Here is a 24,522-nt window from a genome sequence, read left to right on the forward strand (position 1 = left end):
GTTCTCTGTTATCACGTTATATTATCCCGCTAGCTATTAAATACATTACTCCCTACACAGTACATTCTCGTTGATCACGAGACACGTCCCTATATACACTCTGACAAAATCATTCTTGCTTTACTTGACGGATTTGTGGAAGTGAAGAAAAAGAATTATTGAAACTGTCTCAGACAACATTTACAGCATCTACTCATGCACACCTTATGATATAGGTCACTGTTCTAGTAATCTACTTTAGTAATTAATACATTTTAGAAATAACTTCAATAGTCAGCGCAAAAAATAGTATTTGTAACTGTTGGATATGCCAAACTAGTATGTTTTTATATTTCTAATCAGATCTTTAATATTACTCTGTTTAATACTAATTTGAATCCTACTTTTATTCCTTTGGTCTCTCTCTTCTGTAGGTCATCTATTTTCCTTCACTTACATACACTGTTTGGTGTGTTTCAGAGACAAGTTCTATAAAATGGCTCCTCCAATGTTAACCAGAAGAGCGGCTGCATTGGAAGAGCAATTGAAACTAAAGAATGCCCTCCGTGAACTCAAGTCACTCAAACAAGTAAATGCTGACTTGGTGAGGGAACAAGATGACAGTGAAGTTGAACTGAGAGCAATTATAGCCAAGAACTCCCAACTGAAAGGTGAACTAGCAGAGTTAAACAGTGCACACAATCTGGTCATAGAGGAGCGCGACCAACTCCAGAAGGCAGTCAGCTCATTTGAACAATGCATATCAACCTATGAAGAAGCTCTAGGGAAAATTTCTATGTTGGAGGGAGAATTAAGTAGGGCATGTTCAACAATCAATGACCTTCAGTCACAATTACACAGTGCTGAAATACTATCAACAAATAATCTGTACGATGAACTTGTTGCTTCATCCTCAACAATGCCAATGTGTATCGATCTGACTTGTGATAGTCCTTGTATTAAAAACCCCAAGCCTCAGCAACATTCCTGTTCCTATTTAAATAGCCATAACAAAATAAAAAAATACATTAAAATAAGTAAAATAATTAAAAAAACTCAAACTTTAATAAAAAAACAAAGGGCTGGCACAAAAAACCTGGCATTAAGAAAGGAACGCTCAGTTTTAGTAAATAAATTAAACACCCTTTCATTATCCTCTCAGAGAAGTAGAGAAAACTATGAAAGTGAAATTCAAAGCCTCAATGATGTAATTAAACAATTGGAGGACTCACTTAAAACTGTAACCATTAAATATGAGCTATCACAAAGGCAGATTGATGAACAAATTCTGGCAGCTGATGAGTTGTTAGCCCTAGATACCTATGACTAACCTAAAATTATGTGATACAGTATCTTCCAACCAATTAGAAACATGCCTGGAGCAGTGCTCAACTGTCATACCAGACCCTTCACCTTTATTAAAAAGTATGCCTGAAAAACAGACAATTATATTTTCCGACATGTTAGGTAAAGGTTTTGGACCTATTATGAACCATTACCTTGATCACTCAGTGACTAATAGATGTTCACCGGGGGCTAGTTTCGATTATCTTATTAATAGTTTGAATAGTGACTATTTAGATGTAAATAAAAATGTTGTTCTCTTAATAGGAGACAGTTTGAATGTCAAAAAGCATCAAATTATAAGATGCATTGATAAATTACTAGCTTTACATAGTAAAACTCAATGTAAATTCGTTATGTGTGCCTTTCCTTACTGTGGCACATTTAGTTCAAAGCAGAATGAACATATTTATAATTTAAATTTATTAATTTATAACCTGACATGCCGTCATAGTGACGCAGTTTTTTATTTTGACATCAATAAATCCATGTCATCCCTATTGTCTAGAGATAGTTTAATTTTATCTAAGAAAAGTAAGCATCACTTGGCATCTTTACTAGCTTACAACTTAAATGATACTGTTACAAGTATTGTAACTAAGTCTATTGACACCTCTACATATTGTACTTCAAGTACCACCAATATTTCTAATATTGACCCTAGTACTTGTTCTAGTACTATAATAAATAGTTATTTAAACTAGACAGTGAGACAACGGGGAAGCTCTGTAATATGAACATTGTACATCAAAACATACAGAGCTTCACCGGCAAAGAATTAGAAATAGAACTGTTTGTTGAAAAATTCAATATACACATATTGTGTATAACTGAGCATTGGCTCACTGGAGCACAAATAGCAGTTAACATCAATAACTTCAAAATGTCAAGTGTGTTCTTTAGAAAGACTGCTATTCATGGTGGATCCTTAATTTTTGTACGCAATAATATAACATGTAAGGAGCGAAAAGATATAGTTAGTCTTTCTGTGGAGCGCATAATTGAACTGTCTTGTGTGGAGCTGGAGCGTTTTATAATAGTGTGTGTGTACCATCCCCCCTCAGGTGATTTCAACCAATTCGAGGATGTAATGGAAGATGTCCTTAAGCGATTGTGTATGTCTACTAAAAATGTAATAGTATGCGGGGATTTCAATGTTGATATCTTATTACATAATACTACTACGACTAGGTTGTTAAACTTATTTAAATGCTTTAATTTGAATAATGCTTTCGATGAACCTACTAGAATCACAGCAACTTCAGCATCTTGTTTAGATAATATTTTTTTTAACTGTGATATCTTAGGTAAATCGATATTAAACAATTTAAGGTCAGATCATTGTGGCCAACAAATTACTGTTGTTGGTACAAATAGAAATAAACATATTGTTAAGTACAGGCCGATAACTCAGAGTAAACTGACGCGATTTGAAGGTGAAATATCAGCCAAAATTCCAGCTCTCTTTTTTGAAAACTGTCATCCCGACAATCTTTATCGTACGCTTTTCATTGAAATAGAAAGTGCATTTAATAAAGTATTTACTTTTAAATACATAGATTCTAATAAAAAAATGAGGTTTAGTGATTGGGCGACAATAGGCATTTACAAAAGCAGGGATAAGTTGTATGAGCTATATGATGAAAAACAATACAATCAGACTCCAACCTTCCTTGAATATGTAAAAAGTTACTCCAAATCATTTAAAAATGTTTGTAGACAAGCTAAGTCGCTATACATTAAAGATCGGATAGTAAAATCTGAAAACAAAATACAAACAACCTGGAAAATTGTTAATAATGAATCTGGGAAAACTAAATCTCGAGACGGAAATTTTGAATTAATTATTAATAATAATATGGTTACTACTGATACAGAAGTTGCTAGTACTTTTGAAAACTTTTTTCAGAATGTTCCTATTTTGTTAACAGATTCACTAAATTCCTCACCTACTGCAGCTCAGAATTTATTAAGAGGCAACATTAATGAGTGCAAAGTTTTATTTCATTTCAAACATATAGATGCATCGGATATCAGTAAAAACTTCAAGTTGTTAAAATTAAAGAAAACAGGTGATATATGGGGAATGTCGGTAAAGGTAATATCTCAAATTATTGACGTCATTGCTCCTCTTTTAGCCATAATTTTCAATGAATGTGTTGATTTAGGTACTTTCCCGAACCTAATGAAACATAGTAAACTCATTCCTCTATTTAAATCTGGTAATAAAAATGATATAAACAATTACAGACCTATCTCAATCTTACCAGCTCTTAGTAAGATATTTGAAAAAATTATATTAAATCAACTCTTATATCATTTTAATGTAAATAACTTACTACACCCTGAGCAGTATGGCTTCACTAAAGGTCGTAGCACAACGGACGCAGGCGCTAAACTTATAAAACATGTTTATGATGCCTGGGAATGTTCACAGAACGCCATGGGTGTTTTTTGTGATCTATCTAAAGCTTTCGATTGTGTTGATCATAAAACCTTGCTTCTTAAGCTAAGCCACTATGGTATCCAAAACGTTGCACTAAATTTGGTTGCCTCTTATCTCAGCAATAGAACCCAAAGAGTTTGCATAAATGATGCAAAGTCTCAGGGTTCAAATACCTCAATGGGTGTCCCACAAGGCTCGATTTTGGGTCCTTTTCTATTTTTAGTGTATATAAATGATCTACCGTACCATGTCAGTGGAACATGCGACATTGTATTGTTTGCAGATGATACATCTCTAATTTTTAAGACTGATAGGAGTAAAGATAACTCTGACGAAGTAAACCGTGTTATGTCGCATGTGTCGCACTGGTTTACAGTTAACAACTTACTTTTAAATGCAAAAAAAACAAAGTGTGTCGAATTTATCTTACCAAATGTAAAGAAAATTGATAAAAATATAATGATAAATGGTGAATCACTAAAAATAGAGACTTCCACAGTTTTTCTGGGCGTGACCTTGGATAATAAGCTACAGTGGGGTGCCCATATAGATTCACTAGCGGGTAAACTAAGCTCGGCTGCCTACGCAGTCAGAAAAATTAGACAGATTACTGACGTTGAAATAGCTAGGCTAGTTTATTTTGCGTACTTTCATAGTGTTATGTCCTATGGAATCTTGTTATGGGGTAAAGCAGCTGATATCGAAACTATATTTATATTGCAGAAAAGAGCTGTACGGTCAATATATAAACTTAAATCACGCGAATCCCTCCGTGAGAAGTTTAAAGAAATAGGCATACTTACTGTAGCTTCACAATATATTTATAACAATATAGTATTTGTAAGACAACATATTAGTCTTTATACACAAAAAGTGGACATAAACAGTCGACTTACAAGAAATGGTCATAAATTGGTGTCATCTGCATATCGTCTGCGTAAGGTACAGGGATCATTTGTGGGATTGAGTATACGTTTTTATAATATGATTCCTAAGGTGATTTTGGACCTGCCAATGCACAAGTTTAAAGAATTTGTTAAAACACATTTATTAGAGCGAGGTTACTATACAATTGATGAATTTTTTAATGACAAGGTTGCTTGGAAGCATCCGGCTCCGCTTTCAGCTCTCACAAGATAGAAAAATGAATGTTAAAATACAAAATGTAAATTGTTGATGTTGGAAAAGAGCAACTGCTGAGTTTCTTGCCGGCTTATTCTCGGTAGAATCTGCCTTCCGAACCGGTGGTAGAATCACTACAAACAGACAGACTTGAAGTTTCAAAAGTGCTTATATTAGGCCTACTTGAAATAAATGAATTTTGAATTTTGAATTTTGAATTGAATTTTCCAGTTGAAAAACATCTTACTCCCTGCAAAAGAGTAGTCTATTACTACAGACGTGGTGACTATGGAAAAATTAGTGATGAGCTCGATAATATTATCTGGCAGGACTTGTTTTCATCAACCAGTGTTGACATTGCGGTTCAGCGTTTCTATGATATAGTTTACGGCTTTCGTGACTCGTTTATTCCTAAACGCAGGCTCGATAATAAAAAGACGTATCCTGTTTGGTTCTCTGGGGAACTTATAAAAATTCTTAATGAAAAATACAAGTATCATTCCAAATTTAAAGTATATGGTAATCTTGATGATAAAATTCAATTCGAGCGTTTGCGTGTCAAGGCTATCGAAATCGAGAACCTATGTTACAGAAACTATCTGAAAAACTGAAAATTCTATTATTTTCAATTTTAAATTGTTTTGGTCAATTATGAACAACAAAACCAAAAATAACTGCATTCCAGCGTCTATGACCTACTCCAACCAAGCTAGCGACTCAGGCGAGGGCATATGTAACTTACGAATCAGGTAAAACTAAATCTCGTGATGTGGATTTTGAACTTATTGTTGATAACAATAAAGTGACGTATGAGGTTGCTAATACTTTCGAAAACTTTTTTCAGAATGTTTTTCAGATTCTCTAAGCTCTTCACCAATAGGAGCTCAGCGTATATTGAGAGATAATGTTAAAGAGTGCAATGTTTTATTTAATTTTAAACATATATCTGCAATAGATATTGTAAAGAATTTCAGGTTATTAAAGTTGAAAAAAACCGGTGATCTGTGGGGTATATCGGTGATGGTCATTTCTAACATTATTGACGTTATTGTCCCTTATCTAGCCGTAATTTTTAATGAATGTGTTGATATGGGTATTTTTCCGAACATAATGAAATGTAGTAAATTAATACCCCTTTTAAATCCGGTCATAAAAATGACCTTAAAAATTACAGGCCTATTTCAATCTTGCCAACTCTTAGTAAGGTCTTTGAAAAAATTATACTTTATCAACTTTTAAATCATTTTAATGTAAATAACATACTTCATCCGGAGCAGTACGGCTTCACTAAAGGTCGTAGTACAACGGATGCAGGCGCAAGACTTATAAAGCATATTTACGATGCCTGGGAACGTTCGCAGAATGCCATTGGTGTTTTCTGTGATCTGTCCAAAGCATTCGATTGCGTTGAACACAAAATGTTGTTATTTAAACTAAGCCACTATGGCATCAAAAACGTTGCACTCAATTATACACAGTTGTTAAGTCTCGTTTCGATCAATTTCAACACGGTTTTGTTAAGGGAAGTTCTGCAGTATCTAACCTGGTCCTATCTTCGGACTTCATATCTGATAAAATGGATAATCAAGACTAGGTGGATGCTGTATACACTGATTACAGCACAACTTTCGATCGGATTGATCACAGCATATTATTACTCAAATTATCAAAAGCTGGAATAAGGGGAGATATTTGTATCGTTGGTTCTCATCTTATGTTAAAAAAAGATCACAGGCAGTAGTACTAAACAGTTTCACTTCACCTTGGCGTAATATACCTTTAGGTGTTCCGCAAGGCTCACTGCTTGGGCCTTTACTATTTAACATTTTCATACATGATATTGACCATTGTTTTCTAAATACGAAATTTTTACTATTTGCAGACGATATGAAAATCTTTAGAGTAGTTAACAATCCCAATGATGAGATGCTTCTTCAGGACGACCTAGATAGACTAGATAATTACTGTACCATCAACAGATTAGATCTAAATGTTTCTAAATACTTTGCAATTTCATTGACACGTAAACGCAATATATTCAAATCCACCTACAAAATAAAAAATCAAAATCTTAACCGGGTGTCTGAAATACGAGATCTAGAAGTCGTGCTTGAAACTAAACTACTCTACGATAAACACGTGACCAAGTTGTCAGTAAAGCTTCTAGAATGCTCAGATACCTGTCTCGATCATCTAAAGATTTTACCAAATTAAAAACAATCAAAATACTATATTGTGCCTTTGTAAGGAGTAATCTTGAATACACATCTCAAATATGGAATCCCTAGTATGAGGTGTACATTCAACGTATTGAAAGAATCCAGAAAAAGTTTATACGGTTTCTTAAGTTTAGATTTTAACTCAATCCTAGTTTGACCTATGAAGCTATATGTGCTCAATTGCACTTATTACCACTTGCCCTAAGAAGAAATATAAATTATATTACCTTTTTAATCAATATTGCTAATAATAAAGTAGACTGTACACCGCTCCTTGATAAGCTGTTCTTCAAAGTCCCCGTGAATAACCATCCTCGATCCGCTCGATCCCATTCAATTTTGTGGACACCTTTTTCGCACACGAAATTCCGGAGTAATTCTTATATGCTTAGATCTTGCGTATCATTCAAAAAACTAAGTAATAAAAATGATAAAATGGATCTTTTTTGTACAAATGCAACCTCTGCGCGTAAAATTATGGCTAATGGATTTTTTAGATCTTTTAACTTAAATTAGTAAATCTGCTGTTCAGAACTAATCAATAATTTTAAGTACTCTCACAATATTTTAAGTAGCTATAACTTTTCAGTGTTGGTCACTCCTATTTTTTGACTACACTATTCATAAATCTTTTAACTATACTTCCCGTGTGAGCAATTTCCTTTCTTAGTATGTAAATTCTATCTGTGAAAACTTGTAATTGGCTATACTTGATTACTTTACTTCCATTTTTTTTATTTTCTGTTATTAGCTGTAAGTTTTCCTGTACAATAAAATAAAATAAATAAAAAGGAGGACGAGATCGGCCTCATAGGGTCTTTTCGCCTTTTCGCGTCCGACGCCCAATTCGCGTCCAAACGACGGTACACTGTTTTACAACAGTGAAAAATAACAATACCGACACACCAATCTAAACAAGAGCGCTTCTATTGATGTTCGGACCTATGACAGGTACTCACACACAAACAAAAGATCTGTGCGTGCAACCCAAATTTAATGAAAAATAAACTAATCTTGCGTGTGCAACCAACAAGTGCTGACGCACGAATGAGTTGTAAAAAAAATAGTGAGCAGCTGTACTTTTCACGATAAGTATTTAAGGTTTTTATGTGAAATTTAGAATACTTTGTTATCCCTAGACCTTAATTGTGAACCACACTATAGGAATAACGATGTTTGTGCTTATATTTTTCTACTGACACTTTTATATAAGGTGGACGCGAACTGGTACATACAATTTATAAAAAAACCACTTTGCGTCCGCTGTGGACGCAGATTACTCTAACTATTTCTCAGTCAGATGTTTAATTAAATACGATAACATGGGAAAAACAATATAAACTTCCTATCAATTTTAACAACATTAACATGCATAATATGATGGCCGATTTGCGTCCATATTATTAGATATATAAAAAAAGATAATTAATGTCAAAAATCAGACTTGGACGCACAGTTTTCCTACATTAGAAACCCTATAACATTTTGCGTCCATCTTTTTATCACACGAAAATAATAGAGTAAAATTTATATAATTTTATTTAAATATACTCTTTATAACCTACCTAACCTAAAAATATACAATTATTATACGAAAATTATTTTATGTATTTGCCAATATTTGAATTTTGTTCCATTTTTAGGGTTCCTTACCCAAAGGGTAAAAACAGGAACCTAGTACTAAGACTTCGCTGTTCGTCTGTCACCAGGCTGTAGCTCATTAATCGTGATAGTAAGACAGTTGAAATTTTCATGGATGATGTATTTCTATTGCCGCTATAACAATAAATATTAAAAAATAGAATAAAACACGGAACGCGCGAGTCCGATTCGCACTTGGCCAATTTTAAAGGCTTTGTACCGAAATGGTAAAATAGAATCGTATAAAGCCATCGACATGATATTCGAAATAATAGTGAATCTATTAATGGAGTTAGTTGGAGGAGAAAAAAAAATATCCTGAAGTGCAATTTATGTTTACTTTTATGATATCAGCAATTATTAAATAAATGTTTTGATTAAAATCACAAGCTTCCCTTTTGATTTCCTATTTCCCTTCCTAATTATTTCTAAACAGGTGGACGCCAATTGGTCCACAGGCGGACGCAATCTGGATTTTGTGGACGCAAAATGGGAAAATCGCCTGTTTCAGCTATTTGTACCTGTGTAGAATAAAACATCAGATGCGTTGTCCAAAACAGTGCATTAAACTTGACAAGACTATATAGGGACTACATTACAACCATATTTGATTAAAAACTACCGCACGGACATTTTTTTTTTCACGTTCAAACCTAACAACTCCACTAAGTGGACGCAAACAGGCGAAATGACCCTACATGTTTCACAATTGTAGACCACACACGAGATTTTGTAAGAAACTTCATGAAGGCTTGGCCCCACAAGTACATAAGCGTAAGCCTTCTGCTATTTTATAAATTGACCATAAACTTTTCTGCTAGTGAAATTTTAAGAAATTATTTACGTTGACACCCCGTTGCTAATGTAATGAACATATAAGGCATTTGTAAAAAAAAAATGCGCGTATGTGTGAGCAAATGAACGTGCGTGAAATATTGATTTTGCATTATCTAGGACCAAACCCTTCGCGGTGTTGCCATAGTATTCCGTGACCCTATTAGTCCTCAAATGTCTTACACGATCCACCGGCTAAGCAGCTTGAGAGTGTAGACTCATAATTTCTTTACCGCTCTGTCTTTTGTGTAAAGAGTACAGTGAATTTCACAGCAAGTGCACAGATACAGCGGGTAGGATACAGAATTTCTTTTTTTGGAAATCTACCTCTAATAGAATGAAAGATTTAACTTCTCGTATTTTCAAATTTAGGTACATTAAAATTCATAAAATAGATTCTTCGCAGTGCCACAATAATTAATTTGCAATTTAAAGTATACTGATTTCTGTTGCGTGCGTTACGAAAATAAAATAATCTTCTTTGGTCTAATATTTTTTTTGATGTTATAAGACTAAGAATTTCAATATTTACTGTTACAGTTTTTTTTATAAAATTATTTCTTAATAAAGAACAACCTTCAGGTGTGTTCAATATTGGATGACAGTTTGTATGGTTATATTTTTCTTAGAAAAAGTACGCGCAAGAAGTCGCGGTTACCTGTTACCAATATAAATAAAGATCGGGGCCAGATATTGATTGGTAATATAATTTATATACAAAATGGGAGATACCATTAATGATTCGCGTAGAAGGCTTCATTAAGATTCACTCGAAGGCAAGGGTCACTAAAAACAGGGGTGTAGGTTACAATTACATATTTACGTGATGGCAATACAAAATGGGAACAATTCCTTAGAGGCACGTACCCGAAACATTATGAAATAATTGTACATTCAGCTGGCGATCTTTGTAAATAGATTCCGTTTAATGATGTCATGCTAAGCATTCCGGTTTAGCAATATTACAAATTACAATATGTTATAGTATCATAGGAATAACTAGTTAACTATACAACTTAGACAAATTGAGATCACGGGCTGCTAAACTGCCAACGCCGCACCAAAATACGCTCTGTTGGTAGGCCCCCCACATTAATTCAACCGTGTAAAAAATATCAATCAACCAATCACACAGACAAAATATTAATTAAAAAATAAAGTACGTGACTGAATGGACTATGTTACTTAAATTTGGCGTTGTTTAATCGCCGGATGTTTATCATTGAAACTTATTTTGTTTACGTTTTCGCGCCAAAATTGATTGTTAAATGAATGAGAAACAATATTTTTTACTCCATGACTACCCTGCGTCAGAAGTACAGCATCCATAAAAAACATCACTAACACTCCATTCAAAGAAATTATATTATTATGATTTCAAATTGTTTACATTTCACTAACATCTGTAGTACGAGTTTTTACTCAGTTTAGGTATCAGTGATTCAACCAAACTTAATATTAAACTATGATTTATGTCACTATTTAATAATCGTGTGAATAAATGATTTTATTATAATTATAATTATTTAGTTTATAGAAAAACTATCTTAAATAAAATTTGACAACCCTTATCGTTATAACTATAAAACGCATATGCACGTACGTGTCTGCGTATAAATGTGTGTGTTATTGTTTTCGTATTATCTAGGATGATAATAACATTTTGCACTATTCCGTGACCCCATTTGAACTTAAATGTGAGCACGGCTAATATTTTAGATGTCACTGCTTATTTTTCATGACATCACTGTACAGTTAATTCTCCAAAAACTTTGAATAGTGTGGTAATCCATCAGCTCCTTGTCTTCCAGCATTGTCTACAATCAACATAATTATCCACAAATCTTCATGGTATTTTACTTATGAGACTTATTTTTTTCACTACAAGTTAACTCTTGACGGCAATCTCACCTAGTTTGAAATGATGGAGTGAACTGACTTCTTACACAACGGATAGGACAGAGAGATTATGAGTCTAGACCCCCACGCTGCTTCCATCAATAGTCTGTAACAGTCCACTGCTGGACTAAAGGCCCACCACCCCGGCGGTAAGGCCATAATCACAATGCCGGGTTTGTGATCGCAGAAGTTAGTAGTAATTTCACTCCATCGGGGAGAGAACGGGTTATGTCATCCTATATTCTCTGCCGTAACCACACCGCAACGCACAACTCGTTGCTTTAAATTAGATTTAAAGTATATGAATACTTGCAGTAAATAAGGCACTAAGTACCAAAAAGTTAAAATTCAAACTAAGTATGCAGTTCGGTTCTAAATGCCATGCCCAACAACACAAATAAAGCACTAAGGACCCAGCTTAATATTTTTCTAACAAAATAATGGTATGAAGTTCGCGCGGGTACTAAGAGCCACGGGTTCGCTGTTCTCAGAAGGCACTAAGGACCATTGTCGTCTGATTCATTTTGTATCAAAATGGCGGACTGTGACGCCGCGCCTGGGTGTTCAAGTGATGCAAATAAAAGAAAAAAACAGTGTTCCAGTGCTAGTTTTCGAAGAAAACTACTTAAAACTCATGGCAAAGAGTATGTTTCGACATCAGAAAAAGTCATTCCTGCGGTTTCTGCTCCCGGTGCCGAGGTAAAACAAACAACTGTTTTGTTATGCTTGTTTAGTCGAATTCAAAGGATTATTGATAGTGACGTGCTGAATGTGTTCCGACGACTCATCGTATTTTGAATTTTAATAGTGTATCTTTCAACTTTTTTGTAATTATCATTTTTAAGACTACGTAAAATATTATATTGATTTAGGTAGATGTACCTACCTAGAAAAAAATTAAGATTTTTATTTTATAACAAAAACGATCCTATCGTTTTATCCGCGTTATCGATTCGATCTAAAATTTATAAATAGATTAAGCTGAAATATTCAAGGCTGAATTCGAAGAAGCTTAGAAAACGAAGAAATGATTTTTTTTCTACACCCGACAAAATAAAAGGAAGGTTATGACTTTAGCAGCGTATAATATGCGAACGTATAATTTGTGCATGTCGTGTGTTTCCTCATAGCGCTTGAACTACCTAACCGATTTTAAACGATCGTGATATACTCGTAGGTCAGTTAGAAAATATGGCGTCATTATTTTTTTTTTAATTTTTTAACAGTCGGGTTTCACTTTATTTTTATTTTTATTGCAGATACTATGCAAATGTTCTAAGAGCTGCAAAGATGTTTCACATGAACAAAAATTAAAGATATTTAAGGAATACTATGATTTAGATTCCCATGAAAAGCAAGGCAGTTACTTAATGGGCTTAATTAATATCTTACCAATAAAGAGGCGACGAAATGGAAAATACCTTGATCCAAAAGATAGTAAACGCCAATGTACGGTTTCCTATACTTTGCCTGATGGTAAAGGTAACATAATCCAAGTTTGTAGGAAAACATTTTCATCTGTTTTTGGCCTCAAGCAGAAAAAAATACACGTTCTTGTTAATAGAATAAAAAATGGAGAGCTTACATATGAAGAGAAAAGAGGAAATAAGATAAAACATCGAAAATACTCTGAGGACATCGTAAAACTAATTAAGGAGCATGTAGCAACATTTCCTCGAGAAGAATCCCACTATGGAAGAGCACGATCCCAAAAAGAATATTTAAGCCCCGATTTAAACATAAATAGACTTTACAATGCATTTAAAGTATTGCATCCTGACATCACAATTACATATAAATTTTACAGTGACACCTTCAAAGCTAATTTCAAAAATTTAAAATTTGGTCGGAAGCGAACAGATACTTGCGCAACTTGTGATCTGTTAAATGCTCTAGCTAAAACTAATGGTCCGGATAGAGAAACAAACGCTACCAAGCTACGTCTTCATCAATGCAAGGCAAATAGAGCTATGGATACTTTGAAGAGAGATGTGGTGAGGTCTCAGATGCCTGGAAGCCTTATATGCACTGCAACTATGGATCTTCAACAAGTATTATCTACCCCTGCCCTTACTCACAGTCAGATGTATTACAGTCGCCAACTTTCAAACTTTAACTTGGGAATCCATATTGGTGACACCAATGATGCATACATGTGCTTATGGCACGTAGGTATTACTGGACGAGGTGGAAACGAAATCGCATCCTGTGTTTTAAAAGTCTTCAGTAGTGGTGCTACAAATAAAAAAAAATTAATAATGTGGAGCGATAATTGCGCAGGACAGAACAAAAACCGAATGATTATACTATTGTGGATCTATTTGATAAAATTGGGAATTTTTGATGAAATTGAGCACAAATTTCTAATAACTGGACATTCATATCTTAATTGCGACAGAGACTTTGCGCTTATTGAAAAGCGCAAAAAGCTATGTAGCCCAATGGTACCCAATGATTTGATAAAGATGATCGAAGAAGCGAGATATAAGCCATTTAAGGTAATTCCAATGGATAAAGAGAATTTTTTCGATTTCCAAAAAGCTGCAGATTCCATTATTACTACGGATAAAATGTGTATTTCTAAAGCCAACTGGATAAAAATATCGAATAAGCAAATAAATAAAATAAGAGTCCGTACAACCTTGAATGAGATGGAATCTTGGCGGGTAGTCAATATTTTAAAAAGGAATAAAACAATAAACGATTTAAATTCTATAATCCTTCCACAGTTAAAATGTACGTCAAAAATCAATGAAGCAAAAAAAAAAGATTTATTGGCTATGGTGCCGTACCTAAAAAAAGAAGAGGACAAAAATTTTTATACAAATCTGCTCACATAAATAATAATTTGTATAAAAACATTTTTTTATTTCTTAATGAATGAAATAAAAAAATCAATATTGTTTAAAATTTAATCGATGTGTCCCATCACTACTGATTTTTATATAAAACGTCGCTCCGCGACATAAGTGCCTTTCAAATTTCATTATCAGTTGGACTTAGTTCCTTTTATAGGGAAACACACTAGGCACATATGACTTTCTGTTAATTTAATTTTGTTTATTCATTTTAAGTGTGAAATAATAATTTTGTGTTACTTTTTTTTCAATTTTCCTATAAAACTTAACTTCATTTATTGTGTCTAATGCTTATTTTTAAAATGAATAAAAAAGTTAATAATTTAAAAGAGTTTTGTTATTTTCCTAACTTTAATCTTCGTGGTTCATAGTGCTTTATTTACTGCAAGTATTCATATAGAAACAGTTTCTGTTACATTTTCTTTTTTTTTTATTCGTGCTCATATTATATTAGCAAGTAAAACCTTAACCTAAGGAATAGCAGAACCGCTTAATAGGATACTTTCAATGATGACTTTGGCAGATGGACTAATATCAACTGGCACTAACATTATGTAATAACTGATATCAACAGCTAATAATATTATGGAATGAATTTAACATTATTTTTTTCACAGAATGCGATCGGCGCCATCACGAATCCATATTCCGAGTTCCTACGCACTTACCAAAATGAAACAGTGGATTACAACGACCCCATCATTTGCCTATCCAATCAAAAGGCATACAAATCAGAATACGGCGAGGCAATATCAAATTTAATTAAAGGGGTTTGTATTTATAGTTTTAAAAATTAGTAATATGAACAGTCCAATTAGCATGAAATATGATAACCGCTTTTATACAACTCTATTTATTGTGCCATACAGCAAAAATACATGTATAATGGATTAAACTCCTATTATTAGATCTAAGTTTTTCTAGTTGGTGCGGTAAAAGTCACTTAACCCTGCCAAGCGTAGTTCGCTCTGAACTCAGTGCCGACTGGTGTCAGATTTAGAATATATTTACACCCATAATATATTCTATCTAAACTGTATACATTCACCCTTTGTGTGGGTGAGTAAGTATGCGTTCTCATATGTAAACGCTTATATTCTGTGTAACGTTAAGTATTGAAATTGGGCTGACAAATTAAAAAGCATCAACTCTAGGCTCAGAGCGAACTAAAAGCTACGCGTAACCCAGACATAGTTTCTGCTCATATTATTTTAGCAAGTCAAACCTTTACCTAAGGCATAGCAGAACATCTTAGTTGGGTACTTCCACACAAATCGATCGAATTTTGGTCTTTAACCTGAATTGGTACGATAAGTTTGGCTAATGGACAGATATAAACTACGATACTGGACGATAAATCGTCGATGTAACATCGATCAATATTGGTCAGTATGAAACTTGTTAAAAAACAGAATTATCTGGATTAAGAAACGCCGTTCTTAGAGCGGAAGATTCCATAATACAAAACTACAATAATCGATCCATCGATCGATGAAATCAAGTGACGATTGATTGATTCGTGTGGTAGCATCGTGTTTTCGTCTTAGAATTTTCAATTCTACTACCGAATATACTCAAAGAACTACCATTGATCAAAGGGTCTGGTAACACGAACAGAAGTGGCGAGACACGGCAGTTGACCATAAGAGCTAGCACGCGCTACAATTTGATGAACTTAGATTTTTTTTCGAAATAATCTTAATTCCCGTTACGCTCAGCGTGATGAATCTGCACAAGAACATTTAAAGGCACATTAAAATGTGTGTGAAACTTGTTGACCCCAAAATTTGCTAAATTAACATATTTGAAAAAATAACTTTGTTGTCTTCGCGCACATCGTCATCGTCGCAACACCAACTCGACTGAAATTTGCATTAAAATGTAAGCTTTATATTCTTTGACATTAAAGTGTTACTTGAAGTGGCGTGGAAAACAGGTGTATAACCTATCAAAAAATCATAAAATGAATTTATAGGCTTATAAAATATATGAAAGTTTGCCTTATATCCGATAACGTGACCGATGACCGATGACCTTACAATCTAATGCTTAAATTTCAGCCGAGTCGGTTTTCGGCAGCAAATTGAAATTTTTCCGGTCGCTAGTTTTCGGTCGATGTGGCCATAAGGCCATATAAAAGAAGAAAGACTTAAGACGCCACGCAAAAAAATGACAGCAACGAGTGATGTTTTTTCCGCAGTGTCTGAGCTTCTGATATTACGGACTTAAAAATAAATCAAAAAAGTTACACCAGTGCTACTCTAGGATTGTCTATGTCAACGAGCGTATACTATGATACCATATAGTACACAGATATTTGCGTTCCATTATCACGCGCAATGCTGAAATCAGTGTTGCCAAGGAAACAAATCACAGCACAGATATGCGTCTCGCAGCTGTACGCTTGTTCGTACATTATAAAATTTAAAATGCTCAGCGCTATACTCAAATTTTCTAAATGCCACACGTTTTACGTTTTCTGATGAAAGTCTATAACTTTAGTAGTTATATTATTGTTCGATATCAAATGGTGTCTCCATACTTATGAGCTTTTATTTTGCATCTTCATGGAACATCATAACGCATGCGTTGAATGGTACGAAAGGGCTTTAGTAATAGACCATATACATACGCTGCAGAAGGTTGTATAGAAGACCGAAGCCGGCCACTTAGCTTAGCGTTTGTGGACTATGAAAAAGCCTTTGATTCGGTGGAAACCTGGGCTGTGTTAAGGTCCCTTCAGAGATGCCGAATTCACTATAGGTACATCCAAGTCTTGAAGTTTTTGTACGAAAACGCCACAATGCCAGTCCTTACATACGAGGCCGATCCGAGTCATAATGGCAAATATTCTGGGAGACCTTAATGCGATGCTTATTGACCTCAGCGGAGTTTCTTAATAGGTGGGCTTCCGTATGAACAGGAACAAGACGTAAATTATGTTTAACGCTTATGTCCCGCTCCACCCAGTAATAGTTGGGTATTCAAACTTGATTTATATAAAATACTAGCGGACCCCAGCACCATCAGCCCGGCTAATTTGTCTATCTAAACCATGCAGGGTGCCACCCAAACGTATACCAAAAAATTCATTTAAATCGGTCCAGTCATCTAGGAGGAGTTCAGTGACATACACACGCACACAAGAAATATATATTTAAAATATATATGTTTTACTCGGTTTAAAAATTACTATCCAAATATTAAATAGTCAACTTTTATTAAGACTGAGTCGATTTAACACGTTAATTGTCCAGTGCCCCGCAAAATATACACGGACTTTCAACAGATTCGTAGGACTTTATTTTGTGTTTATACGTCGATTAAAGCAACGTTTGAATACTAGTAAATATGTCGCCAAAACATTTGCGCAGACCTATTCTATATCTTTTTGAATATGAAATTACTGAAGAAAACACTGGAATTTTATCATCAAATGACTGTCAAACCATTAGCTGTTTTCGTCGAGAAACATTCATAAATAATCTCAGCTCATCTTTGTAACTACTTTTTGTTTCTTTGGTGTACAATAAAAGTGTATTCATTCATTCATTCATTCACTCAGTTGAAAACTGCTTCAAGCAATTGAGAAATCGAATATCCTGCTGGTATCATCGCCGTTAAGCACAATAGTTATTAGTAATAAAACATTATCAACCGACCTTGCAATTAACGTCTTTTCCACCGGCATTTAAATATCATAGTTTCATATGCTTACGTACTAAATAAACTGTTTGAGGTCATATGAGATTCCAGATGACGTTTAAAGTAGGAAGATTATTTTATTTGCCGCAGACGGTGATCGAAGGCATAACAGGACCGATCCACTTTCATGATACCTGTATCCGAAAGAACTTTACCATGCACGTACATCAGCTCAACGTATCCGGAACTCTAAAGAAGGTAAGTCCAACAATTACATTAAATTACGTTGTACTCGTGGTAAGCATGTATGATTAAAAATGAAGAAGTCATGAAATTTCGTGTGAGATTAGATAGCAACCGAGTCGCTAGAGTTTAACTGAAATATTCGCTATATTGATGGACTTTGTCGCGTAGGTACTGATTAGGGGAATGGGTTTAATATAACTGCCGTACTTCCTAACAGGTTAACCCGCTACCACATTATACTGCATCACCACTTACCGCTAGGTGAGATTGCAGTCAAGGTCAAGTCAGCCAACTTGTAAAGGAATTCACTAAAAAAAGTACCTTAAACTTTTCACCGCATGCGGACGCGTCAGCCCGAGTGAGTCATCTGTTATATTATTTTTAAATGATTATTATCATTTACTATCAGTCAATGACGTAGGTGGAATAAAAAAAAAAACGTGTGTGTACTTATGTACACGCGTAAGAAGTTACACTATGGCGTAACAAGATAAAAATCTTTTCAAAAATTTTACATTTCGCCTTATTCTACGTTTGTAGAAAAAACTTCTCTAACAATAGTAAAAAATACATTTCATTCCTTGAAAGTTTATAATAACTCACTATCTAGTTAAATAAAGTTTATTTAAGTATCACAAAAAAAATATTTATGCATATTTAAAGGAATGGACATAATGAACAAAATTGAATTTGGGCACTAATGGACTCGTAGTTATCGGACAACCAAGTTTCACTCAACATTAAAATTTAAGATTTTTGTACAATTAAATCACCGGAATGAGCCCGCAGACTTTGACAATTCAAAGTGTACACTGTCAAACCTTACAGCTAACTTCAGGTTGTCGGTTTTTTGTGACAGTGTGCGCGCATCGTAAAATTTACTCTCATCATTTTCCCTAACGCGCCAAAAGAATTATAACTTCAATAATAATAATCACACACTAAAATTAATATTTACAAAAAATATAAGCCGTCTAACTGTTCACTTACGGGCATGGCACCCAAAATGTTGGCGCTACTGCCCCTTTGAATGCTAGACTTAGCCGTTGGGCTAAGTATAAATAGTAATTTGGTCAATATATTCAGTTCCAAGATGGCCGAAGACACAAAGTGGCGTATCACATATATTTTCACTACTCCCACAATATGGGTATCGAATAAAACGACTTAACTATTAGACCACGATACACGATGACAAATTTTTAATCCAAGATGGCCGCCAATACGAAACTGCGACTTACATTGTTTTCACAACTGTCTCTATATCAAATAAAGCACTGGACAAAGAGAATATTATACTGAATGTAAGAATGTATAGGTACACTTTTATTGTACACCAAGAAAAAAGAAGTCACAGACATAACATAGTAAGAAGGTACAATTTGGCGGCTTTATCGCAACCTACGACAAACATTATCCGCTATGACAAATTTCGAATGCAAGATGGCCGCCACCACAATATAGCGACCCATTCGTTCTGACACCGGAGCATCCTCAGGAGATGTTGACTTTACAATGTATATTTGTTAAGTCATTATTTATTTAGTCGTATGGCATTTTCTAAGAAAAAGCGGTTTAAATTATTGATATAATTTATAAATTATTTATTTATTTCATCTTATTTATACATAAATATAAATAAATAATACATACGGATAGTTAACCTTAATTATATTGGAGCACTTGAAAAAGTATATAAGCACAATTTTTTTCACTAATATTCACAAATAGTAAGTAATATCAATGAAAATATTCAATTTAAATCACTACTGAATATAATTTATTAGCACATATATAATTCGCACTTGTATGACACTAAAACACGTGTTGTGAATGTATAAACTAGAAACATGTTGATAAATATTATAAATATGAAAACAGTGATCAGAGGTGACGAGCGTACCAACATGCGCGACTAATATCGAGGTTCAATTTCTATTTTGTTGGTAGCTTTTTTTTCGAGACTTAATGAGCGTTTAAGCAGACAGCTTCATACTGTTAATTTTGTGTCACAGATGCGCGCGCATCTTAAAATTTCACTCTCATAATTTTTTCATAACGCGCCTACAGCAGTGTAACTTCAAAAAAATACTTTTAACATTTTGCGTCATTCTCGACGTAAAGCAACACAATAGCTCGCAAGCATCGAACCCAATTATCATAAGAGACACACTAAAGACTAATCCAATATGTTTTAGTTTTTATTAATTGTAATTAAACGATTATTATCCAACTTTTATTAACGAACTACCCAGAGATTTTAAATGGCAAAGGATACGTTGAGAATGCCAGATCCATACGGGTCTGTTCGTATCCGGACGTCCTCAAATATTTTTATAATTTAATTATTTTTTTTACTTTAAACAAAATAATTGTTGTTTAAACGAATGTTTTTTATTGATATACATATCGAGGGGTGAAAGGCTATTTGGTTTAAGCGACATCTTGGGCGATATTGAGTTATATACATATTCGGAATCAGCAATTTTTTCTCCGTCGGATGATGCCGGATTCATTTAAATTTTTTTGGCGCTTCAAACAACTCTATTTTGGGTTGTTTCCATAATGGCAGTGTATTATCTGACGTCGTTTTTGCATTAATTTATTACTAGTGTACTTGAACTATACAATGATTTAAAGAACCGAGACATAAATCAGTAGGCCTTTCTCAGAAAAAAGATTCAATATCGGTTAAAGCGTTTTTCTTGTTTCTATTTTTTATTAACATGTGACTTAAATCATTTTGATATCCACGATTTACATGTCGTGATGTCGCTTAAATCATTTGTCCGTCAACAAAATACGACATGGAGTGTCGCTTAAGCTCTTTCAGCTGCATTTATTTTCTACCTAGGGTGTTTCTTAAACTAAATAGCCGTTTTGTTTTAGCTATTTTGCATGTTCGTTAAAACATTTTGGTCCTATTATTTTTTTAAATGAATGACTCTTAAAACAGACGGTAAAATGAACTGATGGATTTTGAATCATTGTTCAATTTTAATAAAAAGAATAGTCGACCTTTAAATCATTCAATTCTAATATGATACATTTCATTCATGTCATATAATACCATTATTTATTCTATCACCCGGGAGTTAAAAATCGTGATCATTCAACGACACTGTAGTGCTCAGGCGCTTCAGTCGAACTCCAGAGTGTATCAAGGTGTGACGTGACTCACAGTTGCCGCCAGTGTTTATAAAACAGCGCTCTCCAAAACAAATCGTAAGTGTTGTTTATGTAAGATTTCAAATTGAGATGAAATGTAATACGTTTACTTATTTGTTATTATTATTTATTAGTTTAATTATGTTACTAATACTATTAAGTATGTAGTTAATTCATTATTTTAAGAGAATTATTGCAATCTTAGGCTAACTGTCTTCATTTAAGTTCGGTATAATTGTATAACAATACATGATTGTTATTATTGATATACACACTGTTTAATATAGTTGTACTTATAATTATTTAATACTCGTATCTTTAGATACATTTTAGGTACACCTAGTTTGTTTATTACAATAAAATTACCGATAAGCGACATGCAAATTACTTTTTCAGTGATCTATTATGTAATTGATTTGTCTTTTATTTGTAAACTATGTTAAGTACTAACATTTAGCGCCAACTATAAATATGATATAGGTACATACTTGTGGTTGTAAAAGGATCATCTTATGTACTTCCCTTATAATTACTATTTCAGATAAATATGGAGAGAGAAAGACAGAAATTCTACAAACACAAAATCAAACGAATCAGTGTGTCAAAAGAGGACAATACGTCTTCCGTAACTGATAAAAGCGACACCACCAAATCTACAGTAACAATCTTAGGAAGTGCCTCCTATCATGAACAAGTCAACGATTTAAGTATTTTTAATTCGAACAGCATAGGTCAACAACCGGAATCCTTGATTGATGATCCAATTGATTTAAATGATGAATCGAACTTTTATGCACATTCTGTGGATATAGAAGTAGGTATATGTTTCATATTTGTAATACTTGTAATAGTAGCCATTTGTTATTCACACGTTAAATTTTACTTATTTCAGACAAAAACGACACAATATATACCTGATGATTTGAAAGACGAGGATTTAATTATTAACGAAGTAACGATTGAAGTGGAAAGAGCGGTGATTTTTTTATATAGTCACTAGTTTCGTAACTTTGTGAAAAGTAGTCTACGTGTTATTTTGATTTATGATCTATGTTACTGTTAAGTTTTATAAAAACCTAATTAATATTTTCAACATAAATGAGCAACAAACATCGTATTATCCATCTTCCCTCATAAACTTTCGCGTTTACTGTAAAATCTAGTGCGGAGTTTTTTTGCAAATTTGATGGTGAATAATATTTCAATTGCCTTTTAGAATCAAGAAGAAAAGGACAAACCTGAAGTAACAGAAATAGAAAGAACAATTAGTAACGACAGTCTTCAACCAACTATTACTGAAATTATACCTGAAACCGACATGGATATATTAAGGAAATCTTTAGAAGTAAATACTGATGACAATGTAGAAATACAAACAGAAGGTGATCATCCAATACCGAAGAAAAACAAACGAGTTCTAAAAAAAAGCTATGTTGATTTTTTAAGTGATGATGAAGATTTTGCTTGGGACTCAACGTCGTGGAAAGAAACAGATGAGTCTTCAAGTGATCAAGATGATCAAAGAATAGCGAAGAAAAAGAAAATAAGCATAAAAGATGGAAAAGTAGGAGATGCAGGATTAAAAAAGAAAAGAACAAATAAGAAAAAGGTACGAAAAGATGCTAGATCAAAGGGCGTTCAATATGTTAAGGGAGATGGTTCAATTGTGAAAGAAATAAATATGAAACCGAATCCTTGCTTGGAAAAAAACTGTCCCTATAACTGTAAAGAAATACCCTCAGAAAAGAAATGGCCATATTTAAACATTTTTGGGAATTATCTACAGAAAGAAAAAAACAGTGGATCATATCTATGTCTTCTAAACAAACCATAAAAAGGAAGAGATCCAAAGACTCTAATTACAGGAATAATACATTCTTTTATTTCATAAATGATGGAGAAGGTCGGCGACAAGTTTGTTTAAAGTTCCTCATGAACACTCTTGATATCAGTCAAAGATACATTTATTATACATTGACGGCACAGGAACTTGGTATGGCGAAAGAAGAAGGAAGAGGAAAATGCATTCCCACCAACAAAACATCTAACGCAATCAAAGAATCAGTAAAATCCTTTATCAAAAGGTTACCTGCTATACCATCGCACTACTGCTGAAAGGATAGCACAAAACTATATCTGCCTGTTGAAGTCAAAAATATTAAAAATTTATACCGATGTTATAAAGAAGACCTAATTAGTAAAGGAGTGGATGTTGTAAGTGAAAAAGTATTCCGTCTAATATTCACTACTGATTTTAATATTGGGTTTCACGTACCTAAAAAGGACAAATGCATAAAGTGCCTGCGTTTTGAAGGCCAGAAGCCAGAGGATTGTGCCGAATTGCAAGCTCATTTTGACGAAAAGGAGGCATCGAAGAAGCGGTTGGATTGTCATCGACAATTAGGTAAAGAAAACCCTTCCATTCTGTGCACTTCTTTTGACCTCCAAAAGGTTCTCAATACGCCTCATGGCAATAATATGTTACTGTTTTATTCTAGAAAGTATGCTGTTTTTAATTTATGTTTCTACGAAAGCATCACAAGGAACGGTTTTTGTTTTATCTGGGGAGAATCTGAAGCAAAGAGGGGTGCAAATGAAATTGCCACTATTATAGAGAAGTACATACAGAATGTTGATTCTCGGGGCAACATTAAATTTTTGATCTTGTATTCAGATTCTTGTCCTGGACAAAACAAAAATAAAATAGTTCTTGCAGCAATACACAATGCTTTATTGCAATCGACCAATTTAGAAGCAATTCAAATAAATTACCTTTTACCTGGTCACACGGAAATGTCAGTAGATAGCATACATTCTACAATAGAACAATCCTTTCGAAATATTACTGTATGGGCTCCATCGCAATGGGCAACAATATGCCAGCTAGCAAGAAAAGAACCGGCACCTTATAATGTTGAAAATCTGACACATGAGGATTTCTTAAATTTTGATGATATGTCTGATAAATATTTTAAGGGAAACCTTGTAGGTAAGATAAGTAAAATCCGTACAGCAACATTTAAGAAATCTCATACAAATCAGATGAAAGTAAAATTTTCAATGAAAGATAGTGCACCGGAAGATACTATACAAATTATTGCGAAACCTAGAGCTATCAATC

The 24,522-nt window shown here is 33.8% G+C and overlaps 1 pseudogene; it reads left to right on the plus strand.

The window, feature by feature from the left end:
• The first annotated feature begins 475 nt into the window (after positions 1–475).
• On the plus strand, positions 476–23,516 carry LOC120636843 (annotated as a pseudogene).
• The last annotated feature ends 1,006 nt before the right edge of the window (positions 23,517–24,522 follow it).

Source organism: Pararge aegeria, assembly GCF_905163445.1.
Source record: "Pararge aegeria chromosome W unlocalized genomic scaffold, ilParAegt1.1 SUPER_W_unloc_4, whole genome shotgun sequence".
Taxonomy (NCBI): Eukaryota; Metazoa; Arthropoda; class Insecta; order Lepidoptera; family Nymphalidae; genus Pararge; species Pararge aegeria.